General features: G+C 41.2%; 1 protein-coding gene across 2 annotated transcripts in view; it reads right to left on the bottom strand.

The window, feature by feature from the left end:
• Positions 1-11733, bottom strand: part of MACC1 (MET transcriptional regulator MACC1) — a 99265-nt gene extending 87532 nt beyond the window's left edge. For both annotated transcript variants that reach the window (XM_077491251.1, XM_077491252.1), the window contains exon 1: positions 11585-11733. The gene's annotated coding sequence lies outside the window, so the exon portion shown is untranslated. The remainder of the gene's footprint in view (positions 1-11584) is intronic.
• Positions 11734-13210: the final 1477 nt, after the last annotated feature.

The following is a 13210-nucleotide window of genomic DNA, read 5'->3' as shown; positions in this document are numbered from 1 at the left end:
ATCAGTGCTCAGACCATATGCCGCACACTGCATCAAATTGATCTGCATGGCTGTCGTGCCAGAAGGAAGCCTCTTCTAAAGATGATGCACAAGAAAGCTTGCAAACAGTTTGCTGAAGACAAGCAGACTAAGGACATGGATTACTGGAGCCATGTCTGGTCGTGTGATGAGACCAAGATGTACTTATTTGGTTCAGATGGTGTCAAGTATGTGTGGTGGCAACCAGGTGAGCAGTACAAAGACAAGTGTGTCTTGGCTACAGTCAAGCATGCATGGCTTGGGGCTGCATGAGTGCTGCCGGCACTGGGGAGCTACAGTTCATTGAGGGAACCATGAATGCCAACATGTACTGTGACATACTGAAGCAGAGCATGATCCCCTCCCTTCAGAGACTGGGCTGCAACATAATGATCCCAAGACGACCACTGCCTTGCTAAAGAAGCCGAGGGTAAAGGGTAAAATGGACTGGCCAAGCATGTCTCCAGAAACCCTATTGAGCATCTGTGGGGCATCCTCAAATGGAAGGTGGAGGAGCGCAAGGTCTCTAACATCCACCAGCTCCATGATCTTGTCATGAAGGAATGGAAGAGCACTCCAATGGCAACCTGTAAAGCTCTGGTGAACGGTTAAAGTGGTTGTAAACCCTTACAAACCACTTTGACCTACAGGTAAGCCTAGATTAAGACTTACCTGTAGGTCCAAGAAATATCTCCTAAACCTACACGGTTTAGGAGATATTTGCTGAAAGACAGGCACCGCTGTCTATGGCGCATGCGCCGTAGACAGCGGCGGCGGCGCACTGAGCGCGGCGCTGTCAATGGCGATATGCCGTGAGTGGCGTCTCCCGTGTGCATGCGCAGGAGTGACATCATTGTGGCTTCATCGAATGACAGCGGCGGAGCAGTGAGACCCACCGAGAAGATGGATGCTCCGGACTACAGGGGACAGTGGTGACTTTGCTGGCTCCTGTGTCAGGTAAGTGACACATAATGGGCTACTATGCGATGCATAGTAGTCCATTATGCTTTACCTTTGCAGGGAATCAAAGAGGAAGTAAACTCATCAGGGTTTACTTCCTCTTTAAGGCAGTACTGGAAAATAGTGGTGGCCGCACAAAATATTGACACTTTGGGCCCAAACTGGACATTTTCACTTAGGGGTGTACTAATTTTTGTTGCCAGCTGTTTAAACATTGATGGCTGTGTGTTGAGTTATTTTGAGGGGACAGCAAATTTGCACTGTTATACAAGCTGTACACTCACTACTTTACATTGTAGCAAAGTGTCAATTCTTCAGTGTTGTATAATAAAAAGTTATAATAAAATATTTACAAAAATAAGAGGTGTGTACTCACTTTTGTGAGATACTGTATACTGTATATATATACAGGGCTTTTTTTCTCTGAAAATAAGTGCAGGAACTTAACCATGACCCCCCATCCTCCCCCCCACACACACCCCCCCAAACTGCATCAAATAGTGAGTGTGGTCACATTTTACATCAAACAGTGGAAGGGTATTAAAGGGGCATTAATTACCAGGGGTGCATAATGTACAGATTGCACAGTTCATGGGGGAAGTGTTATACACAGATTGCAGAGTTCAGGGGTGCACGACACAGAGTGCAGAGTTCAGCCTTCTTCCACAGTTGCTTATCTCTGCATCCCCCATCCACATTTCACTTTTACCCCTCTTCAGCTCTGACCGCAGCCAAACTTCTGTGATTACAAGTGATAGTGGTTAGCAGGGGGCCTGAGCCAGAGGTGGTGGAACTGAATTCCACCAAGTTCCATCTGAAAAAAAGCTATATATATATATGACGGAGCGATCACAACAACAAACCTCCTTACTGATCGGTACAGAGAGAGGAGAGATCGTTTACAGCAGCACTGTGGGCTGGATGTGTAGTGCCCACAGCACTGCTCTGTGCCCATTTCAGCTTCAATACTCTGCCAATATACTGTTCAATACCCTTCCAATATACTCTGCAATACCCTGCCAATATATAGTCTGCAATACTCTGCCAATATGTTCTGCAATACCATGCCAATATACTCTGCAATACTCTGCCAACACACTCTGCAATACCCTGCCAATATACTCTGAAATACTCTGTCAATATACCCTGCCAATATACCCTGCAATACTCTGACAATATACTCTGACAGTATACTCAGACAATATACCCTGACAATATACTGACAATATAATCTGCAATACACTCTGACAATATACTCTGACAATACTCATCTGTCCATCCATACTCTGCAATACTCATCCATCCATCCATACTCTGCAATACTCATCCATCCATCCATACTCTGCAATACTCAGTCACCCCATCCATACCCAGCCATCCACATCCACGGCTCATACATGCCACATTAGTTGGCATCCATGCTACTACAGTGCCTCTTATGCCGTGTACACACAATCAGACTTTTCGTCAGCAATTCGATCGTGTGTGGGCTCCATCGGACCTTTGCTGTCCAAAAATCTGATGGACTTTAGAAATAGAACATGTTTCAAATTTTTCGACCGGAACTCCATCGGACCCAGTTCCTATGGAGAAATCCATTCGTGTGTATGCTAGTCCGACGGACAAAACCCAACGCTAGGGCAGCTATTGGCTACTAGCTATGAACTTCCTTATTCTAGTCCGGTCGTATGTCATCACGTTTGAATCCGTCGGACTTTGTTGTGATTGTGTGTGGCCAAGTCCGTTCATTTGGAAAGTCCGTCGGAACTCCGCCAAAAGTCAGTCGGGAAGACCGTCGGACCTAGTCTGTTGAAATTCCGGTCATGTGTACATGGCAAAAGTGTAATTAGATTTGAAATTTATGCCCCTAGAACGCCTACTCGTTCTCCCTGCATGTCAGTCCTCTCTATGTGGCCACGCTGTGTAAAAGGCTCACACCTGTGGTATCGCCATACTCAGGAGAAGTAGCATAATGTGTTTTGTGGTGTCATTTCTGGTATGCATATGCTGTGTGTGATAAATAACCTGATAATATGACAAATTGTGTGAAAAAAATAAAAAAATAACTTGATTTTGCAAAGAATTGTGGGGGAAAAAAATGACAACATCAAAAACCTCACTGTGCCTCTTTCTAAATACCTTGGAATGTCTACTTTCCAAAAAGAGGTCATTTGGGGGGTATTTGTACTTTTCTGGCATGTTCTGGTCTCAAGAAATGAGATCGGCCATCAGTACTTTAGGTATGATCAATTTTCAGAGATTGGCACCATAGCTTGTGGACTCTATAACTTTCTCACTGACCAAATAATATACACCAATTTTGATTATTTTTACCAAAGATATGTAGCAGTATACATTTTGGCAAACATTTATGAAAAAAATACTAATTTGCACAAACAGAAACAAATTATTTTATTTTTATTTTTTTTACCGAATTTTCTGGATTTTTGGATTTATAGCGCAAAAAATAAAAAACCCAACGGTGATTAAATACCACCAAAAGAGAAGTCTATTTGTGTGAAAAAAGAACAAAAATTTCATATAAGTACAGTGTTGCATGACTGAGCAATTGTCATTCAAAGTGTGAGAGCACCGAAAGCTGAAAATTGGTCTGGTTAGGAAGGTCTCCAGTGCCCAATGGTCAAGTGGTTATTAGATGGAAAGTCGAAAAAAAAGTGACCGAATTTCCGCTTTAATGTCAATTATGCTGCCAGCACAATGTAGTAATGTGTTCGGGCACCAACACCAATCTCTTTAATGAAGAAGATCTTGAGCTGTATTCTGTTGCATTACTAGACTGGAATAATTTCTAAAATGTTTCTTTGTATTCTTTCATTCTTCTACTACAACACACAATTGGGGTTGATTTACTAAAAGCAAATAGACTTTGCATGTGCAGTTACACTGATTTTCCCCAGAGTTAGTAATGTGGTGAAGCTCTGCTGGTTTTCTTTTCATCATCCAGTCATGTGCAAGCAAAAAGGCTTTTTTTTTATTTTACTTGCACCTGATTTGTTATTCTTTACATAGTGAAGTGTGACCACATTCACTAAACTCTGGGGAAAATGACTGGAACCTGCAAAGTGCAGTCTATTAGCCAGTAGTGAATCAACCCTACTATGTAGCACAGACCAGAGGCTTGTTTAGCTTTGTGACTAACAGCTAGTTTACATTAGTGTTAGCCCTATGAAGAAAAATCTCTCATAGATCACTCATCAGAGGGCATTAAACCTCAAAATATCTTCACCACTATGCTGAAACTGTGTGCATTGTGTGCAGCTGTGGCACGTCCCATTCTGACTAATGGATCACATTTGGCAGTCAGTACTACCCACAGAGGCTGGCATGAGGGTTTTTGTTTTGCAAAGCATCAAACCTACGGAATGTGTACACTCCGTCTGCTACATTTGTAGTCAAGGTGGAGCAGATGGGGTGGTATAAAAGGGGTCACAACCAGGTGTTTTTATTGCCCCTCCCAACCACAAATGTAAGCAAGGCCTTAAAGAACACCTCCAGCCAAAACACCAACACATTTGTTTTTCAGTTTTTGACCCTTATAGGGTTTTTATTGCAGTCTGTGCCCTCTAACTGCCTGTAGAGGCCAACATGTCATCTACACATCTTGATTACTAGACTGGACTATTTTAATGGAATAATTATATATTGGACTCCAATCTTCTGGTGTGATGCTTCTAATTTTCTTTCTTATTCTGGTTCCAGTCCAAAGTATCCTTAAGCCCAGGTTCACACTGACAGCGGCAACCATTTCATTCCCGAATGTCAGTGCAGACTTCGGGGGTGATTTCAAAGACATCTGTGCGGGTTTCTGCACCGATGTCTATTGAAATCACACCCCAAAGTCACCAAAAGTAGTGCAGAAAGTACTTTTGGGAATCAGTGTCACACTGATTCGGATGGTGCCATTGCTGGCAATAGCCGCTGATTTGCCATGCAATTTGACATGCCAAATCGCTGCAATGGGAACCAGGGCTCAAGCTGAACTCCAGCAATGACAGATTTTGCTTACTTATGATGAGCCGCCTTGGTCTAATATAAGTATACATATGTGATATCTGATTGGCCTCTGTGACAGCTATAAACCACTGTGGAAAGCTTAAGCTACTACAGCGATGGCCATGATCTTCCATGTGCCATGCCCAGTGGATGCCCATCTGCATAGTAACCACTGGGGGTCACTCACTCAGGGAACACCTTGCATTTTTCTCATTAAATGTAAAGTGCTCCCTAAATCTTCAATCGCTTAAGTTGGGCTTAGCATTCTGACAGTGATACTTAAAAGCCTTTTCCACTGTGCCTTGAACTCATAAATTACTTTTTTTTATGTCAGTGTGTTATGTGTATACAAAAATAAGAATAAATAGCTCTTCCTCTTGAAAGAACCATAGGATAGTTGAATGATCCTATTTAATCACAAAGTACATTCATCTTCAGATACTTGTAGCAGTTCTGCAGCAACATTTACTCTGTACCACTGTTTCTAAACCTTTTTTCAGTCGAGGCATCCTTTAAAAATGATGGACAATCTCGAGGCACTCTATTGTAAAATTTAAAAAACTATTCTAATAATTTTACATAATACAGCAATATCCACAAGTCCAAGTAGGACTCCCAGCATTAGAGGTGATTTATTCTTCCAAAGCAAATACACTTTTGCAAACTGATACTGACTAGTATTCCCGTTTTTATCTTCTCCCTCAGTTTTTCTCCATCACTCAGCTAATGTGACCCCCCAATGCTGATGGAGAGGAGCAGGGAAGGGTCAAACAAAGGGGCTATGCAGGCAACTGACATTCTCCTTATCAACGGATGATGCCATTTGTCGTTGGGACGCTGGCAGCTACAAGGTTGTAATGGTGCATAATGAAAACCTGTGACTAAAGCCGCGTACACACGATCAAACAATCCGGTGGAAAAGTCCGCCGGACAATCCGCCCGTGTGTGGGCTCCGGCTGACTTTTTTTACCCAAAAGTCCGGCGGACTAAGAAAGTAGTTTTGCACATCAATCTGGCCGCCGGACTCGCATTTCGGTGGACAATACGGCCGTGTGTGTGCTAGTCCGTCGTACTTTTGAAATGAACGGACTTTTTCCGCCAGAGAAAAGTCCGTTCATTTTGAGCGGGGCTCCAGGTAGCCGGGACCAGCGAAGGAGGCATCGCTGGTACCGTCACCTGGTATGGACTTAAAGGGGAATCCCTACGCTGAAAAAACGTTATGGGGGTCCCCCCTAGGTCCATATCAGACCCTTATCCGAGCACGCTACCCGGCCGGCCAGGAAAGGGGGTGGGGATGAGCGAGCGCCCCCCTCCTGAGCCATACCAGGCTGCGTGCCCTCAACATGGGGGGTGCTTTGGGGAAGGGGGGGCGCGCCATAGGTCTCCATGGGTCTCCACGCAGCTTCCGTTTCCTCCCTCCTTCTCATCAGCCAATCAGGAGTTTTCTCTTGCTGGCCAATCAGAAAACAGGTCTCACACCTGCTTCTGATTTGCCGGATTGAGGATCAGTGTTATAACAGTGAATATTCATTCGCGGTTGTAACACCTTGGTTGGTTCATGGTGCATTGCTCTGCATCCTGAAAGGGGCCGGACGCCTGAATAGGGGGTAGCCACGCCAAAACTAAAGCCAAGAGAAAAATATTTGATTTTGCATAGACTTTAACCACTTTAGGACCTCCTACGTACATTTACTGTGGCAGGGGGCCCTTAAGCGCAAAGTCAAGTATCGCTCCTGCATTGATTGGACACAGCGAGAGCCAATCAGCAATCAACCGATCGTTCCTGAGGCAGACAGAACAACAAGGCAGAGCGCCGTTCTCTCAAAGAGGAAGATGGAGATATTGTGTGTGTGCTAAGAAAAAACATGAATCTCTGTCTTCCACCAGTCAAAGCACATCCCCCATAGCTAATAAGCACTCCCAGGGAACACATTTAACCCTTCGATCACCCCTGATGTTAACCCCTTCCCTGCCAGTGTCATTAGTACAGTGAAGCCCTATACACACTATCAGCTGCTGATTTTTTCCCTCAGATTTATCAAAACCATGTAGTGTAAGGGCCTGCCTGATTGCATACAAATTGAAACTCCTAAAGTTTGACCTCATATTTTATGATTTTGGTAAATCTGAAGGAAAAAAATCATCAGAAAATCTGATAGTGTGTATGGGGCTTAACAGTGAATTTTTTTTCGCACTGATCACTGTATTGGTGTCATTGGTCCCCAAAAATGTCACTTAGTGTCAAATGTGTCCACCGTAGTGACAGTCCCATTAAAATTCGCTGATCGCTGGCATTACTAGTAAAAAAATAAAGAAAAATAATAAAATCATAAATATGTCCCATAGTTTGTAGACGATATAACTTTTGTGCAAACCAATTAATAAAAATATGTAGCAGAATACATATTGGCCTAAATTGATGAAGAAATTTGATTTGTTTTTTAAATTTTATTGGATTTGTTTTAGAGCAAAAATGAAAAAATATTGTGTGTTTTTTTCAAAATTGGCAGTCTCTTTGCTGTAATGCTTTACATTGCACTCACAGCAAAGTTTACCCAACATGTAATGATCAGCGAGTGGCAAACAGAATGCTACACACTCAAGCAAATGGGGAAGCACCGCAAATACCCTGTAACCACGTGCAATGCATGCAGTTGCGACATGTTTGTCAGCAAAAATGGGTTTAAAACAGGTTGCGAGGAGGCAAGTGTGGACTGAGCTTCAGAGGAAAGGGAGATTTAGATGCACATCTAAAACTTGGACTTTGGAGCAAGCCACTGTGTACAGAGCTGATCATAGAGAAACAAGTCATCATGCTCACAGATGTAAACAATGTATTTGCATATTGGAGATTTGTGGAATTTTTAAGGTGTATATTAAATCAATAGAAAACATTTGTTAAAAAAGTGTAAATTTTATTAATACATAAAAACAAAGCAGTTGCAGCTGAAAACCACAAGGAGAGACACACAGTCCTTACAGGATCTCAGATTATGTGCTGAGTGTCCCCAAATAGAGTTTCTCATCTTTGTATTCACCTTTTTTGCAAATTAGACTCTCTGGTCCTTTAATGCCTCCTATGATTACCTGCAGTCTGGTTTCTGGTCTTATAGTGTCTGTTTGACCCCCTGAACTATTATCAATTGCAATATGTCTTGGGAAGGCTCTGATATCCCCTGAGGAAGCCCCTTTGTAGGGCGAAACATGTTGGGTACCACATAATTGTGCTGTACCTTAAAGGACGGTATCATATGAGTCTTTTCTAATGTAACTGTGTTGTTTTTATGTATTAATACAATTTACACTTTTTAACTATTTTTTTTCTATTTCTATTTTATGCACCATAAAAATCTCCAATATACAAATTAAGTAAGGGATGTGGTGCTATATTGTTAGTATGTTGTCCAGAAGCTGAGTTTTTTCCATGTAAACAATGTAGTGTTCAGATCTGTGAGCTCATCCCTTCCACTTACAACAGAGGGAGGGGAAAAAACAAGAACTAATGAATGAATCATACGTTCCTGAGCAGTGTACTGATCAGTGCAGCCGCTGCAAATACATTTTAACCTTCCTCCCACCCTTCTCACTTGCAGTCATGATCTTCAGCATGTCCCTATGTGATCTGTATATTAACTCCTCCGCCTCCCTTATCCTGCACAATAACCCCTTCATCTCCAACCTCCCACTGTTTTTTGACCTGTACATTAAGAGACACAAAGAGAAGTTTGGGGTTAACAAAAAAAAAAAAACACATATACTTACCTCTATGCTGCAGCATCAATGTGATGCTGCAGCTGTCCCACATCAAATCTAAGCCTGACAACTGAGTGATTACATGACCGCTGATTTATCAGTCTGCTCAGATTGTGGATAAGGGACTGCTCCTCCAGCGATCACTGGAGGACCAAGCTGGGGAGGAGGGGGCACAGCTGGCTCTGGCTCTCAGCTGCACACTGAGAAGCAGAGCAAGCTGTCAATCAGGCATCTTGATGGATCTTGACAATATTGTCAGGACCCTTCCAGAGCCTAGTGCAGCTCCCCATGCAAAGAAGGGAGAAAAGCTAGTGCCATAGAAGTCGGCTAAAACATAGTTTTATTACTGCAACAATCAAAAAAACAACACGTTTCAGGCCCTAATCATGACTCTGCCCACTATCAGCTGATTTTAGGTGACAGGACCGCAAAAGTAAGTGAACTCCTGTGACTCACAGGTGAAGTATGGCTAAAACAGCATTGCTAATACTTCTCTTTCAACCCCTTTATCACCTCCTCCCTCAATACCAGCATGTTTCTTAACCTCTTGCCGACCGCAATATGTATATATAGGTGGTTTACCGGAATTATGGCTGAAAATATCAGCCATAACTCCAGTATTGTCTTTTTCACATGACTTTCTCATGAAAGTGCTCATGAACCGCTAGAACATTTTCAGAAGCGGCAGGAGGGGACACTTCCATCCCCCGCGGCGACTTGTCAGTGTCTCTCGGGCTTACCGTTTCCGCCAGCTCGCCCAAGAATCAATGCGATGGTGCCACTGGCTGGTCACAGGGGCAGACAAAGAGTAGATCATCTTTGATTGCCTCTATGGCCTTGGAGGACCAGATGACATCACTCCTGGTCCAGGGTGGAAGTAAACATTTTTTTTTCAAAAAGCAAAAGATCAAATTTATTTTTTTGATCTTTTGCTAAGGCAAAATTCAAAAAGATGTGGTATCTTTTTGATCCCAGATCTCTGCATAAAGAGGACCAGTCATCCTTATTTTTTTTTTTACAAGGGATCTTCCTTGTAATAGGAGTAAAAGTGATCAAAAAAAATAAAAAAGAAAGGGACAGTGTAAAAAAAAAAATACATAACTGCTGCACAAATACCATGTGACATGTACTCTGTGTACCCCCCAGATTCTGTATGTATATATGTATGCAGATGTTTGGGTGAGACTTATAGCACCTTTGTGCATGCATGGGCTTCCCCATGTTTGTACAAAGATGGCTGTTATGGCAGTCCCAAAACCTTGCCATCTTTGCACATGCGCAGATGTGCCAGAAGGCTTTGCCAGGACCAGGTGCCCTTAATGGTGGTGTCAGAGGGGGAGGGCTGAACCACTAAAGAGGAGACTGACTGTGGCAGAGATCACTTCATAGCTTTATTAATTCATCTGTTTCCTGGAATTCCTCTTGAAATAAGTCTATGGGTGCTTTTGGGTAAAGTCTACAGTATATTTGTGCCCTCTCCTTTGAGATTAATAGCATTTGCACTGTACACCAGCTTAGGGTCATATTATTAGTACATGCAATGCTAAGAAGACACAGCTACCACATGGTGTTGTTTCCAGACAGTGTAATAAGTAACGTAAGTCTGAATACACCTGTAGCATGGTAAAAGCTCAGGCATATACATGCATATACATTATCTAATTTGACAACAATAGGCCACAGTTAAATAATTAAGTTGCATTCACTGATAGTGTTTTATTACAAATGTTCTGTATGATAACTGCATGTATGTATTTATATACTGTTAAAAAAAGAACAGTTTCATTACTTTGTCTTTCAAGCACTTCTCCAGTTTGTCAAAATGCATGAAGAAAAAAAGAGATCTAGGAATAAGCTATATGTTTAGCTTAATCTCTTCCCATTGTGTCTTTTCTATGGGGACATCTACCCCAACTGGAGACTGTCCCCATAGACAGCCTGATGGCCATGTGATCTAAGCCAACATTAACCGCTGGTCATTGGGGTTGATTTACTAAAACTGGAGAGTGCAAAATCTAGTGCACCTCTGCATAGAAACCAATCAGCTTCCAGGTCTTATGGTCAAAGCTTAATTGAACAAGTTAAAGTTAGAAGCTGGTTGGCTACCATTCACCGCTGCACCAGATTTTGTACTGCCTAGTTTTAGTAAATCATCCCCATTGCATACACATAATATACTTCCTACAGTTCTTGAGTTCAAACACATTGTACACTTGACTCGTAAGCATGTGCAGCACTTAAAGAAATGTGAATTTTATTTCCGTCAGCCAATGTAGAAAATTATTAAAGACACAGTGACAACCACTAGCAATTATAATATTATGACACACTTATTAATGACTTCACAGGATATTTATCCCGAGACAATCTTTTCTTTTGAAGTTATTTTTATTGCATACCTATTATGCTCAACGTTTTATTGTTTCCTTTAAACACTAAGATGAAAATCAGATATATCTTAGCAGGTGGCTCTACCATTCTCAATCAGAAGGGTTCTAATGCATTCTATTTGGGTTCTATTTAATTTCGGCCATATGTAGGACAGCTATTGTCTCTCTGCTTACTGTATTGGTTAAAATTTTGCACATGCGTAACTTTTATCGGAATGACATGTATCCTCATTATAAGCTGTATACATTGTGATTTGTCTGAAATAAAGGCATGGCAAGTGATCCTAAGACTACACCAAAAGGTCCTTAAATGAACATCACTGGAAAATGAAACAACATTCATTTCTAACTCTTTCCCTAAATATGTCTATATTCATAAGATACAATACTACTAAAAATTATTGTTTTCTTGGTAAGTTAAAATTTATTTTACAAAAAAAAAAACTTACGTTCTGTAGAAGATCAGCTCAGATGAACAAACTCATGGTGCTCTCCTCATGCTCAATTACTCCTGTTTGTTTACCTAGTCAAGCAACTAACTACAGAGAGTAATGATTACCTTGTTGAGCAAGACTAGGCAAACTGACACACCTTGTCCTATCCCTCGAGCCCAGCTCACTGACATACCAAAGAACAAAGGCTTCTGGGATTTGAAGTTCTTTTTTGAGAAGGTAATACTAGACAAAAGGTATGCAGAACTCATTACCCAGGATCCCTTGATGTGAACCTGATTGTACACCTGAAACTACTGTAGTAGTTTCGGTTGAAGGAGGAACCAGAGAAGAAAGTGAAAAGTGTCTTGTCTCTGCAATGTGTCACGTTTGCATTGAAAAGGGACGGTACTGTGAAGCCATAGCCTTAGTATAAAGTTTGCAGTAATTGTACAATGAGTCTTCTGGACTTATTAAATAAGGGACAGAAAATAAAGTAATCATGCAGAAAGAGAATTAACCCAAAGCAACTAATCACATTTTACTATAGCGTAATCATATAAGATAAATTCTCTTTGCCTATATATATATTCCATTCTTTGACAGATGTGTGTTATGCTCATCTCATTTTCTTCTCTATGTAATAGGCAGATTTTGTACGTCTCCTGATAAATGTTGCCGTTTATGGAAAGCAGCATTTTAATAGCCGTTTTATGAATTTTTTCTATTTTACTCATTTATTTTCTGGAGGATAGCCCTCTATGCAGTAATTGAATGCAGTCTTCTGGGCAAACCTGTGTGCTTATATGGTATGTATTAATCTTAATCTGCAATTATATACCTTCACCATTTGTAATGAAGGAATATTTCAACTTTATTATTCTTTAATGGATGAAACAAATATTGAAAATGAACTCTCTTTGCAGCAATATTTTATTTATTTTCCAGTAAAATTTCTCTATAGGTAACTTTTGACAAAATAGTCAGGGATCCATTGAGGAAGATTTATTAAAAAATAGGAGTTTAGTTTTTTTTAACCTGTTAAACAGATCAGCTAAATGTAAACATTCAATGTGTTAGAAGAGAAGATAGAAGAGAAATTTAGGAGATATGGGGCTTTATGTGTGCATTACAATGTAAAAATCACTCCAGGGTGTATGTAAAAATATATACAAAATTGTATTAAACAATATCATACAATACAATCATAGCCATAGGTGTGCGCAAACATCCTATTAATGACAATGATTTATGTCATTAATAGGATGTTCCTGTTTTAATAAATAAAAAAAATGCTATACTGTACTTTCCCAATCTCTGACACTGTACCTTGCACACTGCCCATCTCAGTGATGCTATTCTGCTCTGACCACACCTCACCCTGGACTCACAAGAGAATTCTGCAAAGACCTATGCCACCATACATCCACCACATCCTTTTTCTTGTGAGTCTAGGGAAGGATGGAGGCACAGCAGAGCAGCATCTCTGAACTGGTGAGTGTGCAGGGGGCAGCACCAAAGATCATGGACATAGGTACAATAATAAAAGATGTAGGGTTTTACAGCTCCCTTCAGAAAATTGGACATTGGAGCGTGTAGGACAGCCCAGCATAACCCTTCCCACTCCCGTCATGCTTCTGTTTT

This window comes from Lithobates pipiens, unplaced genomic scaffold (assembly GCF_037356315.1).
Source record: "Lithobates pipiens isolate NorthernLeopardFrog02 unplaced genomic scaffold, aLitPip1_a1.2 Scaffold_19, whole genome shotgun sequence".
NCBI lineage: Eukaryota > Metazoa > Chordata > Amphibia > Anura > Ranidae > Lithobates > Lithobates pipiens.
Note: the sequence above shows the minus strand (reverse complement) of the source record. Positions and strands in the feature narration are given on the sequence as shown.